We start from the raw sequence: 18023 nt of genomic DNA, 5'->3' as shown, positions 1-18023 counted from the left end.
CTTGATGACAGCTTTGCACACTCTTGGCATTCTCTCCACCAGCTTCATGAGGCAGTCACCTGGAATGCATTTCAATTAGCAGTTGTGCCTTGTTAAAAGTTAATTTGTGAAATTTCTTTCCTTCTTAATGCGTTTGAGGCAATCGGTTGTGTTGTGACAAGGTAGGGCTAGTATACAGAAGATAGCTCCATCTGGTAAAAGACCAAGTCCGTATGATGCGAAGAACAGCTCAAATAAGCAAAAAGAAACGACAGTCCTTCATTATTTTAAGACATGAAGGTCAGTCAATCCGGAAAATTTTAAGAACTGATGTCACAAAAACCATCAAGAGCTATGATGAAACTGGCTCTCATGAGAACCGCCACGGAATGGAAGACCCAGAGTTACCTCTACTGCAGAGGATAAGTTCATTACAACTGCACCTCAGATTGCAGCCCAAATAAATGCTTCACAGAGTTCAAGTAACAGACACATCTCAACATCAACTGTTCAGAGGAGACTGCGTGAATCAGGCCTTCATGGTCGAATGCTGCAAAGAAACCACTACTAAAGGACACCAATAATAAGAAGAGACTTCTTATTGGTTCCCACCGTGAAGCATGGAGGAGGAGGTGTGAGGGTGTGGTTTTTAATTTACTGGTGACACTGTCTGTGATTTATTTAGAATTCAAGGCACACTTAACCAGCATGGCTACCACAGCATTTTGCAGCGATTCTCCATCCCATTGGGTTTGTGCTTAGTCGCGCTATCATTTTGTTTTTCAACAGGACAACGACCCAACACACCTCCAGGCTCTGTAAGGGCTATTTTCTCAAGAAAGAGAGTGATGGAGTGCTGCATCAGATGACCTGTCCTCCACAATCACCTGACCTCAACCCAATTGAGATGGTTTGGGATGAGTTGGACCGCAGAGGGAAGGAAAAGCAGGCAACAAGTGCTCATCATATGTGGGAACTCCTTACAGACTTTTGGAAAAGCATTCGTCATGAAGCTGATTGAGAGCATGCCAAGAGTGTGCGAAGCTGTCATCAAGGCAAAGGGTGGCAACTTTGAAGAATATCAAATATAAAATATATTTTGATTTGTTTAACACTTTTTTGGTTACTATGTGATTCCATATGTGTTATTTCATCATGTTGATGCCCTCACTATTATTCTACAATGTAGAAAATAGTCAAAATAAATAAAAACCCTGGAATGAGTAGGTGTGTCCAAACTTTTGACTGCTACTGTAAGTATTCACACCCTTGAGTCAATACTTTGTAGAATAACCTTTTGAAGTGATTAGAGCTTTGAGTCGTCTTGGGTATGTCTGTACCAGTTTTGTTCATCTGGATTTGGTGATTTTCTCCCATTCTCTCTAGCTGGTTTTCTCAAGTGGTCAATTTTGTTCTTCACGATTGGCTGAATCCTCCTGATGACCTGGTTGGACATGACTCCAACAGGGTCCACCAGGAGGGATCAGCCAATAAAGTTGGAAGTCCGTCCCATCCAGTTGGCTACATTAAAATGGTGGAAGCCCTCAATGGCGCTTCCCATGTAATACGGGCTTTTGGCCACTAGAGGCCTCTATCATTCATTTATATATACAGTCATTTGCCTGACTGCGGTCTCGACTACTGGTTCCCATGGACACCGTGCGAAAGCGAGGCGGCTGGTGTGTTTCCGCTTACCTCACACTGAGAAGAACGAAACCGGTTAGCTTTTGGGACGAAGCGAAGGAAAGGACAATACCATACGAAATAAGCCATTTTGCGCTTAACTTAACAATTGGAGGATAGTCTGTCTATTTTAATTATTTGAGTCCATGTCCCGACAGTGAGAACGAAGAGGAGGGCTTGAAGGTATTTAGGCTTTTCGTTGGTAAGTGTCTTCTTCTGTCTCAAGCTACCGGTAAGCATACGGAATCTGTCTGGCTTGTGCTGCATACTGGCGCTGTTGGGTTCTCCCTCTCTGTCAGTATCATATTCTGATGTTGGCCTCCTGCTTGGCTTAGGCCTATTTTCTATGTTTTGTACCAGTGAAAAACAGAAACAAATGTTACTAGTTAATACTTTTGTCATTTTTGCCAACATCTGTCTGTTAACTGTTACTACTAAGCTTCTATGTGAGCTCAACAATGTCCTAGAGGACAAGGTTGGCTAGCTAACGTAAGATCTAGTTACTAGTTAGCGGGTTTGAACTTTGGATTTTTGTGTTGATCTGTAATTTTCAAGGCTATCTGACCCATCAGGCGATTTGAACCTTCAAAAGATCTTCAGTGTTTGTAAACCCAACAATGGCATGTCAGTCAGTGGGTCTTTGGCCACAACAGACTTAGAAAGGTCGGCTAAGGGCCGTTGTAATGAGGAAGGAACCCCGTTGTGTTGTGGATGATTAGCCGGGGGGGGGGGGGGGGGGTCACAATGCCTAGTAAAATAGATGCCATAATACCTATCAGTAGGACCATAAAAAGTTACTGATAACCAGTTCGTGAAAGACATAACTCTGTGATTATACAAGTTGCCCATCCCTTTAGATGTGTGTTACTACAACAGACTGGGACTCTGTCTAATAAACGTGATCATAAGTTTTGTACAGAAGATAATGTAGTAGCTAGTTATCCAGTTACAGCAGTAACCTACATTGTGGTAACCTTAGGTCTGTAATATTGGCTCTCAGTAATATTTCCCAACCGTTTTACATGTTGACGTGTCCTGACATGCCAGCAGATCACTAGCAATGCATTTCAACCTACAGTGTGTAATTTGTTGTAATCTTAGCGCTTTACTGATACATTGTTGCAATAAATCCGAATGTTCAACTGATTACATTGTGTGTGTGTGTGTGTGTGTGTGTGTGTGTGTGTGTGTGGACCATGATAGATCATTCCTGATGTGGACACCGGGGAATGTGTGTAAGTGTATGCGTGTGTACAGTCGGTCGGGCATGCGCGCTGCACTCTGTTTAGCTGGCAGTACAGTTGCACGTGTTAACGCGTGTGACTCGTGTCGATTCAGCATCAGCTGTACTAGTATGAGGACATTCTATATTTACATTTTGCCAAGTCTGCTAGGCGCAGTTAATAGATTGTAATATATATTTTTTAGTTTAAGCGGTAGACTTACATATTGTGGTTATATCACAGCCCAGTTAAAGTAATTTATTATTACAAAGCAATTAAGACAACAAAGTCGGTAAGTAGAATTTGATAAGCAACAAATCCAGTTTTGAAATCTCAGAAAAGGTAAATCACCCTCTCTCTTGTACAGCAGGCAGCATAGAGCAGGGATGGGCAAAGTGATGCTTATTTGGTCGAAAATAAATTGTTTCAAATTAGCAACAAAACATTATGTTGACCAAATATGACACTCACTCATTGACCTCATACAAAAATGTTGGTGGACAGATTTTGGGCGGAGTAAAACCTCCATAAAAGATTCCTCACTTAGGTTTATTTCCGTGGATAGATATTTGGTGGTTGCCTCTTCCTCTCTGCTCCTACTCTCTGTCCCTCTCTTCCTCTTCCTCTCTGCTCCTACTCTCTCTGTCCCTCTCTCTTCCTCTTCCTCTCTGCTCCTACTCTCTCTGTCCCTCTCTCTTCCTCTCCCTCCCCATGCTGTCTCGTCCTCTTCCTCTCCCTCCCCATGCTGTCTCTTTCTCTCCCTCCCCATGCTGTCTCTTCCTCTTCCTCTCCCTCCCCATGCTGTCTCTTTCTCTCCCTCCCCATGCTGTCTCTTTCTCTCCCTCCCCATGCTGTCTCTTCCTCTTCCTCTCCCTCCCCATGCTGTCTCTTTCTCTTTCTCTCCCTCCCCATGCTGTCTCTTCCTCTCCCTCCCCATGCTGTCTCTTTCTCTTTCTCTCCCTCCCCATGCTGTCTCTTCCTCTCCCTCCCCATGCTGTCTCTCTGTCTTCCTCTCCCTCCACATGCTGTCTCTTTCTCTCCCTCCCCATGCTGTCTCTCTTTCTCTTCCTCTCCCTCCCCATGCTGTCTCTCTGTCTTCCTCCCCATGCTGTTTCTCTCTTCCTCTCCCTCCCCATGCTGTCTCTCTGTCTTTCTCTCCCTCCCCATGCTGTTTCTCTCTTCCTCTCCCTCCCCATGCTGTCTCTCTCTCTTTCTCTCCCTCCCCATGCTGTCTCTCTCTCTTTCTCTCCCTCCCCATGCTGTCTCTCTCTCTTTCTCTCCCTCCCCATGCTGTCTCTCTCTCTCCCTCCCCATGCTGTCTCTCTCTCTCCCTCCCCATGCTGTCTCTCTCTCTCCCTCCCCATGCTGTCTCTCTCTCTCCCTCCCCATGCTGTCTCTCTCTCTCCCTCCCCATGCTTTCTCTTCCTCTCCCTCCCCATGCTGTCTCTCTCTCTTCCTCTCCCTCCCCGTGCTGTCTCTCTCTCTTCCTCTCCCTCCCCGTGCTGTCTCTCTCTCTTCCTCTCCCTCCCCGTGCTGTCTCTCTCTCTTTCTCTCCCTCCCCGTGCTGTCTCTCTCTCTTTCTCTCCCTCCCCGTGCTGTCTCTCTCTCTTTCTCTCCCTCCCCGTGCTGTCTCTCTCTCTTTCTCTCCCTCCCCGTGCTGTCTCTCTCTCTTTCTCTCCCTCCCCGTGCTGTTTCTCTCTCTTTCTCTCCCTCCCTGTGCTGTCTCTCGCTCTTTCTCTCCCTCCCCGTGCTGTCTCTCTCTCTTTCTCTCCCTCCCCGTGCTGTCTTTCTCTCCCTCCCCATGCTGTCTTTCTCTCCCTCCCCATGCTGTCTCTCGTTTCACTCTTATGGCTCTTTCTCTATGCCTCAGTCTGGGTTCTCTCCTCTCAGCCCCAGCCTGGCTCTAGGCAGCTCCATCAGAGTAGAGGGCTGAACTCAAGGCATTAGTCAGGCCTATCAGATGGCAATCTCTTCACGGCTGTTCCCTGGCACACTGAGTGCTCTGTTCCCAGACACATGCCTTCTCTCCCTCTCTCTCCCCTGCGCTCTCTCTCTCTCTCTCTCTCTCTCTCTCTCTCTCTCTCTCTCTCTCTCCCCTGCGCTCTCTCTCTCCTGCCTACTCTCTCCCCTTCTCTCTCTCTCTCCCCTGCTCTCTCTCTCTCTCTCTCCCCTTCTCTCTCTCTCTCTCCCCTGCGCTCTCTCTCTCCTGCCTTCTCTCTCTCCCTCTCTCTCTCTCTCCCTCTCTCTCTCTCTTCTCTCTCTCTCTCCCCTCTCTCTCTCTCTCTCTCTCCCCCCTCTCTCTCTCCCCCTCTCTCTCTCCCCTGCTCTCTCTCCCCCTCTCTCTCTCTCTCTCTCTCTCTCTCTCTCTCTCTCTCTCTCTCTCTCTCTCTCTCTCTCTCTCTCTCTCTCTCTCTCTCTCTCTCTCTCTCTCTCTGTCTCTCCTTCTCTCTCTCTCTCTCTCTCTCTCTCTCTCTCTCTCTCTCTCTCTCTCTCTCTCTCTCTCCTGCCTACTCTCTCCCCTTCTCTCTCTCTCTCCCCTGCTCTCTCTCTCTCTCTCTCCCCTTCTCTCTCTCTCTCTCCCCTGCGCTCTCTCTCTCCTGCCTACTCTCTCCCCTTCTCTCTCTCCCTCTCTCTCTCTCTTCCTCTCTCTCTCTCCCCTGCTCTCTCTCTCTCTCCCCCTCTCTCTCTCCCCCTCTCTCTCTCCCCTGCTCTCTCTCCCCCTCTCTCTCTCTCTCTCTCTCTCTCTCTCTCTCTCTCTCTCTCTCTGTCTCTGTCTCTGTCTCCCCTTCTCTCTCTCTCTCTGTCTCTCTCTCTCTCTCTCTCTGTCTCTCTCTCTCTCTCTCTCCTGCCTACTCTCTCTCTCTCTCTCTCTCCCCTGCTCTCTCTCTCTCCTGCCTACTCTCTCCCCCTTCTATCTTTGCGCTCTAGAAGCCATGGGCAGCAGGGAAACCACAGCACGTTGGAGTGGAGGAGTCCCTGCATTCTTTTCTTCCCCAAGTCTCTCTCACTCCCCTCCCATCCCTCTATCCTCTATTTCCTTCCCTCCTTCAGAAGTTGAGATCCTTAGGCGTGTTGTGCCAATATACATTAGGCTCACATGACTGACTGGTGAAGAAGATAAGGATACCTCATGACCAGGAGGACTGTTTTGATGTTGTTGACAAACATCAGGCCCACTTTTGTCTGAGGGAGGAGTTGAGGACAGCACATTAACAATGTTTCTTTGACATGAGACACAATTTTCCACTGGGATTTTACTGAGCTTGTAATCTGATTTACAGCAGCAATCAGCAGTCAGGTGACAGTGGAGTAGTACTGACTTACAGTAGAGTAGTACTGACTTACAGTATAGTAGTACTGACTTACAGTAGAGTAGTACTGACTTACAGTAGAGTAGTACTGACTTACAGTAGAGTAGTACTGACTTACAGTAGAGTAGTACTGACTTACAGTTGCATTCAGGTGACAGTAGAGTAGTACTGACTTACAGTAGCATTCAGGTGACAGTAGAGTAGTACTGACTTACAGTAGAGTAGTACTGACTTACAGCAGCATTCAGGTGACAGTGGTGTAGTACTGACTTACAGTGGAGTAGTACTGACTTACAGTGGAGTAGTACTGACTTACAGTGGAGTAGTACTGACTTACAGTAGAGTAGTACTGACTTACAGTGGAGTAGTACTGAGAGCTTTTCCCCCTTAACCAGACAGAAGGGTGTGCTTCCCTAATGGCATCCTATTCCCTATATAGTGCACTACTTTCCCTATATAATGTGCTACTTTTGACCAGAGCCCTATAGGCCATTGTCAAAAGTAGTGCACTAGCCTATATAGGGAATAGGGTGTCATGTGGGACAGGACCAAGATGTGAGAAGTTACAAGTAGGCCATCAGATTTCAGACTGAGAACACTCTACTGACCAGGGACAATGTTTATTTCTTGTAAGGATTCAATACGATATTCAGGAACATGGGTTGTAATTCCGGCAGCCAGAACCAAATCTCGCCTGCTTGCGGACTAGATACTCTGTTTCGTCTGTCATGAGATTACATGTGTTGTAAAATTATCTAACTCGTCTATGACACAACATCCAGAATAACATCAGTTGTGGGCACCAATTCAGACCACTAGGCTAAATGAATTATTTTGGTCATCTGTGCAGATGACATCGGTTTTGTACCAATTTATTTCCAGTAACATATCCGTTTCATTGGCAGTTGTATTGTCAGCCTGGGGGCCAGAGTGTTTGTTTAAGGAAGTGTTCTGTTGATTGGCCGGTTTGTTCATACTTTGAAGGTGTTGATCACTGTATAAAACCAGGAAACATTCATTTCTATTGTCATTGTGTTACGTTCCGTAAGAAGACATTGACGACAGAGGCCAAAACAATGCTTTCTTGAAGGGCCAACTGAGAGCAGAGCTCAACGGAAAGGCTGGGCGTTAGGAGCAGAGCAATATTATGTTGTGTGTTAGTACGACTAGGTTGTGTGTTAGTACGACTAGGTTGTGTGTTAGTACGACTAGGTTGTGTGTTAGTACGACTAGGTTGTGTGTTAGTACGACTAGGTTGTGTGTTAGTACGACTAGGTTGTGTGTTACGACGACTAGGTTGTGTGTTAGTACGACTAGGTTGTGTGTTACGACGACTAGGTTGTGTGTTAGTACGACTAGGTTGTGTGTTAGTACGACTAGGTTGTGTGTTAGTACGACTAGGTTGTGTGTTAGTACGACTAGGTTGTGTGTTACGACGACTAGGTTGTGTGTTACGACGACTAGGTTGTGTGTTAGTACGACTAGGTTGTGTGTTAGTACGACTAGGTTGTGTGTTACGACGACTAGGTTGTGTGTTACGACGACTAGGTTGTGTGTTAGTACGACTAGGTTGTGTGTTAGTACGACTAGGTTGTGTGTTAGTACGACTAGGTTGTGTGTTAGTACGACTAGGTTGTGTGTTAGTACGACTAGGTTGTGTGTTAGTACGACTAGGTTGTGTGTTAGTACGACTAGGTTGTGTGTTAGTACGACTAGGTTGTGTGTTACGACGACTAGGTTGTGTGTTACGACGACTAGGTTGTGTGTTACGACGACTAGGTTGTGTGTTAGTACGACTAGGTTGTGTGTTAGTACGACTAGGTTGTGTGTTAGTACGACTAGGTTGTGTGTTAGTACGACTAGGTTGTGTGTTAGTACGACTAGGTTGTGTGTTAGTACGACTAGGTTGTGTGTTACGACGACTAGGTTGTGTGTTAGTACGACTAGGTTGTGTGTTACGACGACTAGGTTGTGTGTTAGTACGACTAGGTTGTGTGTTAGTACGACTAGGTTGTGTGTTAGTACGACTAGGTTGTGTGTTAGTACGACTAGGTTGTGTGTTAGTACGACTAGGTTGTGTGTTACGACGACTAGGTTGTGTGTTAGTACGACTAGGTTGTGTGTTAGTACGACTAGGTTGTGTGTTAGTACGACTAGGTTGTGTGTTAGTACGACTAGGTTGTGTGTTAGTACGACTAGGTTGTGTGTTACGACGACTAGGTTGTGTGTTACGACGACTAGGTTGTGTGTTAGTACGACTAGGTTGTGTGTTAGTACGACTAGGTTGTGTGTTAGTACGACTAGGTTGTGTGTTAGTACGACTAGGTTGTGTGTTAGTACGACTAGGTTGTGTGTTAGTACGACTAGGTTGTGTGTTAGTACGACTAGGTTGTGTGTTAGGACGACTAGGTTGTGTGTTACGACGACTAGGTTGTGTGTTAGTACGACTAGGTTGTGTGTTACGACGACTAGGTTGTGTGTTAGTACGACGACGACTAGGCGACGCGGTGGTGGTTGTACAACGACTTTGTCTTATTACACAGTTATAATCATTAACGTGATTCAGTGTTCATATCAGACAATCTACAGTAGCAGGCCGTGTGGTGATGCCATCCTCCTTGAGTGAATAGATCACGCAGCACGGTACCTTACTCTGCAGAGGACAACACGAGAAGACGTTGGAGGAGGCAGATTCGAGGTCAAACGATTTTAGGAATGTAAAAGATAAATAATGACTCAGGAAATAGATTACACACAATATATTCACAAGGTAAAACAAAAAAATATGTCCCTTCACGCTCCTGGTCGTCTTATTCCTACAGGCCAATCAGGCTGCTTTGTGTTGCAGAATTTCGCAACTTTGGATTCATTTATTTTTCATTTTACTTCTCACATTCTCAGGCTTGAGAAAGTAATCAAGCTCCTTCTGCTTTTGGCTTCCCTTCACAAATATCACAGCAGCCCTGCTATGCAAACAGCTAGGCTACACCTGAAGAGGTCCTTTGAACTAACACAATATGACAGTTGATGTTGATTGTGTGTGTTTTTGTTTGTTTGTTGGTTAGAGAGGCGGGCCATCTTGTCCTTACCGAGTACATCTACGTCAACGAAGCTCTACAGAATATCCCAGAGTGCATTGCAAGTGCAACCAATGCTATGATGATGTTGGCTGTTCTGTTCAGACTATGGCCGCTTGGCACGATGTAGTGCTAGCGTAGGCCGTTTACCACCTCCCACCAGCCGGTGTGCAGGTAACTCTGTCTTTCTACCGGGGAGCAGGTAACTCTGTCTTTCTACCGGGGAGCAGGTAACTCTGTCTTTCTACCGGGGAGCAGGTAACTCTGTCTTTCTACCGGGGAGCAGGTAACTCTGTCTTTCTACCGGGGAGCAGGTAACTCTGTCTTTCTACCGGGGAGCAGGTAACTCTGTCTTTCTACCGGGGAGCAGGTAACTCTGTCTTTCTACCGGGGAGCAGGTAACTCTGTCTTTCTACCGGGGAGCAGGTAACTCTGTCTTTCTACCGGGGAGCAGGTAACTCTGTCTTTCTACCGAGGAGCAGGTAACTCTGTCTTTCTACCGGGGAGCAGGTAACTCTGTCTTTCTACCGGGGAGCAGAACTCAAGGTGGCAGAAGGTTGATCGGAACGGATTTTCATGGGCCACAAGGTGTGTGTGTGTGTGTGTGTGTGTGTGTGTGTGTGTGTGTGTGTGTGTGTGTGTGTGTGTGTGTGTGTGTGTGTGTGTGTGTGTGTGTGTGTGTGTGTGTGTGTGTGTGTGTTGTGTGTCTTGCCGTTACCTACCGGGCCTCTGTTCTGGTGCCAGCTGCCACGCAGCAGAAATGGAATCCAATCACATTTCCCCCCCAGCTCTGTTCTGTTCAGCTCAGCAGTGCCATGCTATTAGCTATAAGGCGCTCAGCAGCCTAATGGACCCACTGCCCTCTACTCTCCTGAGGCATGCTGCCTGACCTGCCAGGATAGCTTGCTACTGCTAGGTTCAGTAGCCATGCTATTAGCTATTAGCTACCAGATCAGCAGGCTGGTTGTGACGACTGGCTAGCTCTGAGCTAATGGACCCACTGCCCTCCACTCTCCTGAGGCATGCTGCCTGCCAGGCTAGCCTGCTATTGCCACTGACTGCTGACTAATACAGCCTAACACTAGGCTATCGCTCCCTAATCGCTACCCAGTAATGAAGGTTCTACACCTGGATCTCCTTTGTGTTAATGATCTTAATTCCTTGATGTGGATTTATTTTCTCCTTTCAGTTTTTTTTATCCGCTAGAGCTGATTGTTACCTGTAGTTTCTCTGAGGAGGGGGGGGGCGGGCTAAGGGTAGTGTCTCTGAAGGAGGGGGGGGGGGGGGCTACGGGTAGTTTCTCTGAAGGAGAGGGGGCTACGGGTAGTGTCTCTGAGGGAGGGGGTGGCTAAGGGTAGTGTCTCTGAAGGAGGGGGGGGGGCTACGGGTAGTGTCTGAGGGAGGGGGGGCTAAGGGTAGTGTCTCTGAAGGAGGGGGGGGGGGCTACGGGTAGTGTCTCTGAGGGAGGGGGGCTAAGGGTAGTGTCTCTGACGGAGGGGGGGCTAAGGGTAGTGTCTCTGAGGGAGGGGGGCTAAGGGTAGTGTCTCTGAAGGAGGGGGGCTAAGGGTAGTGTCTCTGAGGGAGGGGGGGCTAAGGGTAGTGTCTCTGAGGGAGGGGGGCTAAGGGTAGTGTCTCTGAGGGAGGGGGGGGCTAAGGGTAGTGTCTCTGAAGGGGGGGGGGGCTAAGGGTAGTGTCTCTGAGGGAGGGGGGGCTAAGGGTAGTGTCTCTGAGGGAGGGGGGGCTAAGGGTAGTGTCTCTGAGGGAGGGGGGGGGGCTAAGGGTAGTGTCTCTGAGGGAGGGGGGGGGGGCTAAGGGTAGTGTCTCTGAGGGAGGGGGGGGGCTAAGGGTAGTGTCTCTGAAGGAGGGGGGGCTAAGGGTAGTGTCTCTGAAGGAGGGGGGGCTAAGGGTAGTTTCTGTCTCGCTCTGTTTCTCTGCTGTGATCTCAGCTCCAACATCTGTTTTTTTCCCTCTCTCTTTCTCCGTTTTCCTTTACCTCTCCCTCTTTCTCATCTATCCCAGTAGATTACCTCTCCCTCTTTCTCATCTATCCCAGTAGATTACCTCTCCCTGTCTCATGAATCCCAGTAGATTGGAGTACTATATTTCCCAGTGGAGCCATCACAGTGCAGAATGGCTGCTTCATTAAATCAGTTATCCACAGCAGTAGAGATCAGAGGAATTTCATATTGATGATGGCGATTAAAACCAATGTTCTCTGTAATAGGAGACGTAGGCCTGGAATGAGACGTAGGCCTGGAATGAGACGTAGGCCTGGAATGAGACGTAGGCCTGGAATGAGACGTAGGCCTGGAATGAGACTAGGCCTGGAATGAGATGTAGGCCTGGAATGAGACGTAGGCCTGTGTCTGGACTCTCACTCAATTCAATACATGCTATATTGGCATGAATGGGTGGTTGCCACTGTTGCCATAGCAATGTAGATTAAGTATTACAGAAATTAACAATATGTTTAAGCAACAATAATAATAATAATAATAAACAATCATACTTGGAAAATCAGGGCCTAAGTGGCAGGCCTAAAATTAACTTTTTGGCCCACCACTGTGGCAGGTAGTTCTTTTCTTTTTTTTACCAGCAATATATATATTTTTTGGTGCTATAATTACATAAAAATTGTATGAACTGCCTTAATTTTGCTGGATACCCAGCACGGGTAGCTGCTGCCTTGTTTTGTGATCGGAGTCTTTTAACCAAAATATCAGATGAGACAAAATGTTCAGCTGTCCTGTTAAGGGCGGGAGGTTACCGTGGTAACGGGGGCCACTCAAGTCCTGTCGTGTGTGTGTGAGAGAGAGATTTGGGATCTGACTAGGGCGTCTCTTTGCTATAAGTTGAAGCAGCAGACTCAAACCTAACGTTGAAAAACAACTGAGCTTGTGAAGAAAACAATGTAAATGGGCAGAAAACACAAGGACAAAGTCTCACTTTGTAGACTTTAGAGTAAAATGATTTGCTGCGTGAGGTGGGATATAGGATTCTTATTTCTTTGTGCGATTAGCAGCTATGAAACAAAACGGCAGACCACTGCAGCATTTCTCTGCTGCAACTCACGCCATGTACTCATACTTGAATTTTGACTTTTTATTTGTGAATGTAACGCTCGCATTGTAGAGCCCTGCAACTTTGACCACCCGCCAACGTGTGAAATAGACATTCTTACCCGCTAATACCTCAATCTACCCACATTTCGCTGGTGGCGAGTGTTAATTATATGCCTTGTCTGTACCCCACACAGACAATTATCTGTAAGGTAATCCTTCTGGGGCTTTCGTCTGCTTTCCAACAGACACTGGGAGACAAATTCCCCTTTCAGCAGGAGAATAACCTAAAACACAAGGCCAAATATACACTGGAGTTGCTTACCAAGACGACATTGAATGTGTCCGAGTGGCCTACTTACAGTTTAGACTCAAATAGACTTGAAAATCTATAGCAAGACTTTAAAATGGGTGTCTTGACAGAGCTTATACGACACTCAGAGCTTGAAGAATGCTAAGAACAATGTGCAAATATTGTACAATCCAGGTGTACAAAGCTCTTAAAGATGAACCCAGAAAGACTTACAGCTGTTAATCGCTGGAAAAGGTGATTCTAACATGTACTGACTTAGGAGGTTGAATACTTATCTAATCAATATATATATTAGTATTTGTTTAAAAAAAAAGTTATCTTCCACTTCGACATTAGTGTATTTTATGTCGATTGTTGACCCCAAAAAAATGACAATTTAAATCTATTTTAATCCTACTTTGTAACACAACAAAATGTAGGAAAAGTAAAGGGGTGTGAATACTTTCTGAAGTTTCTAAATACCTCCGAGTCATATTTGGAGCAGTGGAACAGGAAGTGTAGCTCATCCTCTACTTCACCCGACCCACAGTGCTTACAAAGACTTCTCTGACCTTCCATGTTTTTCTATGGTGCCCTGTCTCTCTTGCCAGGCTATGGTGCCCTGTCTCTCTTGCCAGGCTATGGTGCCCTGTCTCTCTTGCCAGGCTATGGTGCCCTGTCTCTCTTGCCAGGCTATGGTGCCCTGTCTCTCTTGCCAGGCTATGGGGCCCTGTCTCTCTTGCCAGGCTATGGTGCCCTGTCTCTCTTGCCAGGCTATGGTCTCTCTTTCTTGTTCTGAGAGGGAGATCGGCACGCTACACACTGTCTGTCATCCACTGCCCTTAAATTGAAATTGTATTGAGAGAGAGAGGCACAGAGTATAGACTACTAGGGAGAGGGGCTCTGTGTGTGAAATCGGATGCATGAGGCTCGGAGCACCTTGGCAGGCACAGAGGGGGCGAGAGAGACCACAAACACTGTTACCTCACTCGCGCTAGACTAACTTCATGCTAGTTATTTATCATCCCATCTGATGACATAGTAGGCCTACCTGTCTGGACTACATCAAACTGAGAGAAGCTAGCTAATTGAGGCTAGTTATAACATTACTGCACTTCTTACCATTCTACAGTTAACGCCTTCAAATAACTCCATTCAGATTATATGTACCAACCTACTTGTTTTGCTTTTGGATGTTGTAGCCTTTCCTTCTCGTTTCACTTGTAGTTTTATTGTAATTCCATCGTCCGTTGATTTAGATATCTCCTAACTTGTTTGCTACACAAGCAGAGCGGCAATGCAATTGTCTCTCTCTCTCTGCGGGAAGCGTAGCAATCAGAGTGCATAATTATTCATTTGTCTGTGACGTTTTTTCCAAATCAATATGGAGTAGAGGTCGACCGATTAATCGGAATGGCCGATTTCAAGTTTTCATAACAATTGGAAATCGGTATTTTTGGACACCGACTTGGCCAATGTTTTTTTTTTTTTTTTTTACACCTTTATTTAATCTTTATTTAACTAGGCAAGTCAGTTAACTTCTCTGGGATATGTGGGACGGTAGCGTCCCACTTGGCCAAAAGCCAGAAAAAATGTAGCGCACCAAATTCAAATATATTACTATAAAAATCAATCTTTCATGAAATCACACATGAAAGACACCAAATTAAAGCTACACATGTTGTGAATCCAGCCAACATGTCCGTGCTTCTACACCTGCATTGCTTGCTGTTTGGGGTTTTAGACTGGGTTTCTGTACAGCACTTCGAGATATTAGCTGATGTACGAAGGGCTATATAAAATAAACTTGATTTGATTTTGATTTGATTTCAAAAAGGATTTACGGCGAAAGCACACCAAACAATTATGTTAGCTCAGTACATAGCCACAGAAAAACACAGCCATTTTCACAGCAAAAGATAGTAGTCACAAAAAGCAGAAATAGAGATAAAATGAATCACTAACCTTTGATCTTCATCAGATGACACTCATAGGACATCATGTTACACAATACATTTATGTTTTGTTCGATAATGTGCATATTTATATCCACAAATCTCGGTTTACATTGGCGCCATGTTCAGAAATGCCTCCAAAATATCCGGAGAAATTGTAGAGAGCCACGTCAAATAACAGAAATACTCATCATAAACTTTGATGAAAGATACATGTTTTACATATAATTAAAGATACACTTGTTCCTAATGCAACCGCTGTGTCAGATTTTTTTTTAAATGACGTAAAAAGCACACCATGCAATAATCTGAGACGGCGCTCAAAAATAACAACATTTCTCCGCCATGTTGGAGTCAACAGAAATACGAAATTACATCATAAATATTCCCTTACCTTTGATCATCTTCATCAGAATGCACTCCCAGGAATCCTAGTTCCACAATAAATCGTTGTTTTGTTCGATAATGTCCATTACTTATGTCTAAGTAGCTACTTTTGCTAGCATGTTTAGTGCACATGTCCAAATGCTCGCGCAGATGCAGGCGAACTCGGACGAAAACTTCAAAAAGTTATATAACAGGTCGAATAAACTGGTCAAACTAAGTAGAGAATCAATCTTCAGGATGTTGTTATCATATATATCCAATAACGTTCCAACCGGAGCATTACTTCATGTCTGTAGAAGTTATGGAACGCAAGGCGATATCATGAGGAAAGCGCGTGACCAGGAACTGGCATTCTGCCAGACCAATGACTGAAACACCTCCCATCCGGCCCCACATCACACTAGAGGCTTCATTGACCACTCTGAGAACTTTTTTCTCAGGTTTTTGCCTGCCATATGAGTACTGTTATACTCACAGTCAACATTCAAACAGTTTTAGAAACTTCAGAGTGTTTTATATCCAACAGTAATAATAATATGCATATATTAGCATCTGGGACAGAGTAGGAGGCAGTTCACTATGGGCACGCAATTCATCCAAAAGTTAAAATGCTGCCCCCTATCATAAAGAAGTTAAGAACACATTCTTATTTTCAATGATGGCCTACCAGGGAACGGTGGGTTAACTGCCTCGTTCAGGGGCAGAACGACCGATTCAATCTTGCAACCTTACAGTTAACTAGTCCAACGCTCTAACAACCTGCCTCTCATTGCACTCCAGGAGGAGACTGCCTGTTACGCGAATGCAGTAAGCCAAGGTAAGTTGCTAGCTAGCATTAAACTTATCTTCTAAAAAACAATCAATCAATCAATCATAATCACTAGTTAACTACACATGGTTGATGATATTACTAGTTTATCTAGCGTGTCCTGCATTGCATATAATCGATGCGGAGCGTATCGTTGTTCCAATGTGTACCAAACCATAAACATCAATGCCTTTCTTAAAATCAATACACAGAAGTATATATTTTTAAACCTGCATATTTAGCTAAAAGAAATCCAGGTTAGCAGGCAATATTAACCAGGTGAAATTGTGTCACTTCTCTTACGTTCATTGCACGCAGAGTCAGTGTATATGCAACAGTTTTGGATGCCTAATTTGCCAGAATTTTATGTAATTATGACATAACATTGAAGGTTGTACAATGTAACAGGAATATTTAGACTAATGGATGCCACCCCTTAGATAAAATACGGAACACTTCCGTATTGCACTGAAAGAATAAACGTCTTGTTTTCGAGATGATAGTTTCCGGATTCGACCATATTAATGACCTAAGGCTCGTATTTCTGTGTGTTATTATGTTATAACTAAGTCTATGATTTGATAGAGCAGTCTGACTGAGCGATGGTAGGCAGCAGCAGGCTCGTAAGCATTCATTCAAACAGCACTTTCATGTGTTTGCCAGCAGCTGTTTATGACTTCAAGCCTATCAACTCCCGAGATCAGACTGGTGTAACCGATGTGAAATGGCTAGCTAGTTAGCGGGGTGCGCGCTAATAGCGTTTCAAACGTCACTCGCTCTGAGACTTGGAGTAGTTCTTCCCCTTGCTCTGCATGGGTAACGCTGCTTCGAGGGTGGCTGTTGTCGTTGTGTTCCTGGTTCGAGCCCAGGTAGCGGCGAGGAGAGGGATGGAAGCTATACTGTTACACTGGCAATACTAAAGTGCCTATAAGAACATCCAATAGTCAAAGGTATATGAAATACAAATTGTATAGAGAGAAATAGTCCAATAATTCCTATAATAACTACAACCTAAAACTTCTTACCTGGGAATATTGAAGACTCATGTTAAAGGAACTACCAGCTTTCATATGTTCTCATGTTCTGAGCAAGGAACTTAAACGTTAGCTTTCTTACATGGCACATATTGCACTTTTACTTTCTTCTCCATCACTTTGTTTTTGCATTATTTAAACCAAATTGAACATGTTTCATTATTTATTTGAGGCTAAATTGATTTTATTGATGTATTATATTAAGTTAAAATAAGTGTTCATTCAGTATTGTTGTAATTGTCATAATTAAAAATACATTTACATTTACATTTAAGTCATTTAGCAGACGCTCTTATCCAGAGCGACTTACAAATTGGTGCATTCACCTTATGATATCCAGTGGAACAACCACTTTACAATAGTGCATCTAACTCTTTTAAGGGGGGGGGGGTTAGAAGGATTACTTTATCCTATCCTAGGTATTCCTTAAAGAGGTGGGGTTTCAGGTGTCTCCGGAAGGTGGTGATTGACTCCGCTGACCTGGCGTCGTGAGGGAGTTTGTTCCACCATTGGGGTGCCAGAGCAGCGAACAGTTTTGACTGGGCTGAGCGGGAACTGTACTTCCTCAGAGGTAGGGAGGCGAGCAGGCCAGAGGTGGATGAACGCAGTGCCCTTGTTTGGGTGTAGGGCCTGATCAGAGCCTGAAGGTACGGAGGTGCCGTTCCCCTCACAGCTCCGTAGGCAAGCACCATGGTCTTGTAGCGGATGCGAGCTTCAACTGGAAGCCAGTGGAGAGAGCGGAGGAGCGGGGTGACATGAGAGAACTTGGGAAGGTTGAACACCAGACGGGCTGCGGCGTTCTGGATGAGTTGTAGGGGTTTAATGGCACAGGCAGGGAGCCCAGCCAACAGCGAGTTGCAGTAATCCAGATGGGAGATGACAAGTGCCTGGATTAGGACTTGCGCCGCTTCCTGTGTGAGGCAGGGTCGTACTCTGCGAATGTTGTAGAGCATGAACCTACAGGAACGGGTCACCGCCTTGATGTTAGTTGAGAACGACAGGGTGTTGTCCAGGATCACGCCAAGGTTCTTAGCACTCTGGGAGGAGGACACTCTGGAGGAGGCACTCTGGGAGGAGGACACAATGGAGTTGTCAACCGTGGCAAAAGGCCGATTTAATCGGTATCGGCCCTTTTTGGTCCTCCAATAATCGGTATCGGTATCGGCGTTGAAAAATCCTAATCGGTCGACCTCTACCTCATAGTAGTCAGTATAA

The 18023-nt window shown here is 45.5% G+C and overlaps 1 protein-coding gene across 2 annotated transcripts in view; it reads left to right on the top strand.

The window, feature by feature from the left end:
- Positions 1-1611: 1611 nt before the first annotated feature.
- LOC139555974 (sushi domain-containing protein 6-like) overlaps positions 1612-18023 on the top strand; it is a 56551-nt gene continuing 40139 nt past the window's right edge. Inside the window, exon 1 of one of the 2 annotated variants that reach the window (XM_071369407.1) lies at positions 1612-1864. The gene's annotated coding sequence lies outside the window, so the exon portion shown is untranslated. Of the gene's footprint in view, positions 1895-18023 lie in introns of both variants that reach the window. The other variant, XM_071369408.1, reaches the window with a different exon arrangement.

This window comes from Salvelinus alpinus, chromosome 27 (assembly GCF_045679555.1).
Source record: "Salvelinus alpinus chromosome 27, SLU_Salpinus.1, whole genome shotgun sequence".
Taxonomy (NCBI): domain Eukaryota; kingdom Metazoa; phylum Chordata; class Actinopteri; order Salmoniformes; family Salmonidae; genus Salvelinus; species Salvelinus alpinus.
Note: the sequence above shows the minus strand (reverse complement) of the source record. Positions and strands in the feature narration are given on the sequence as shown.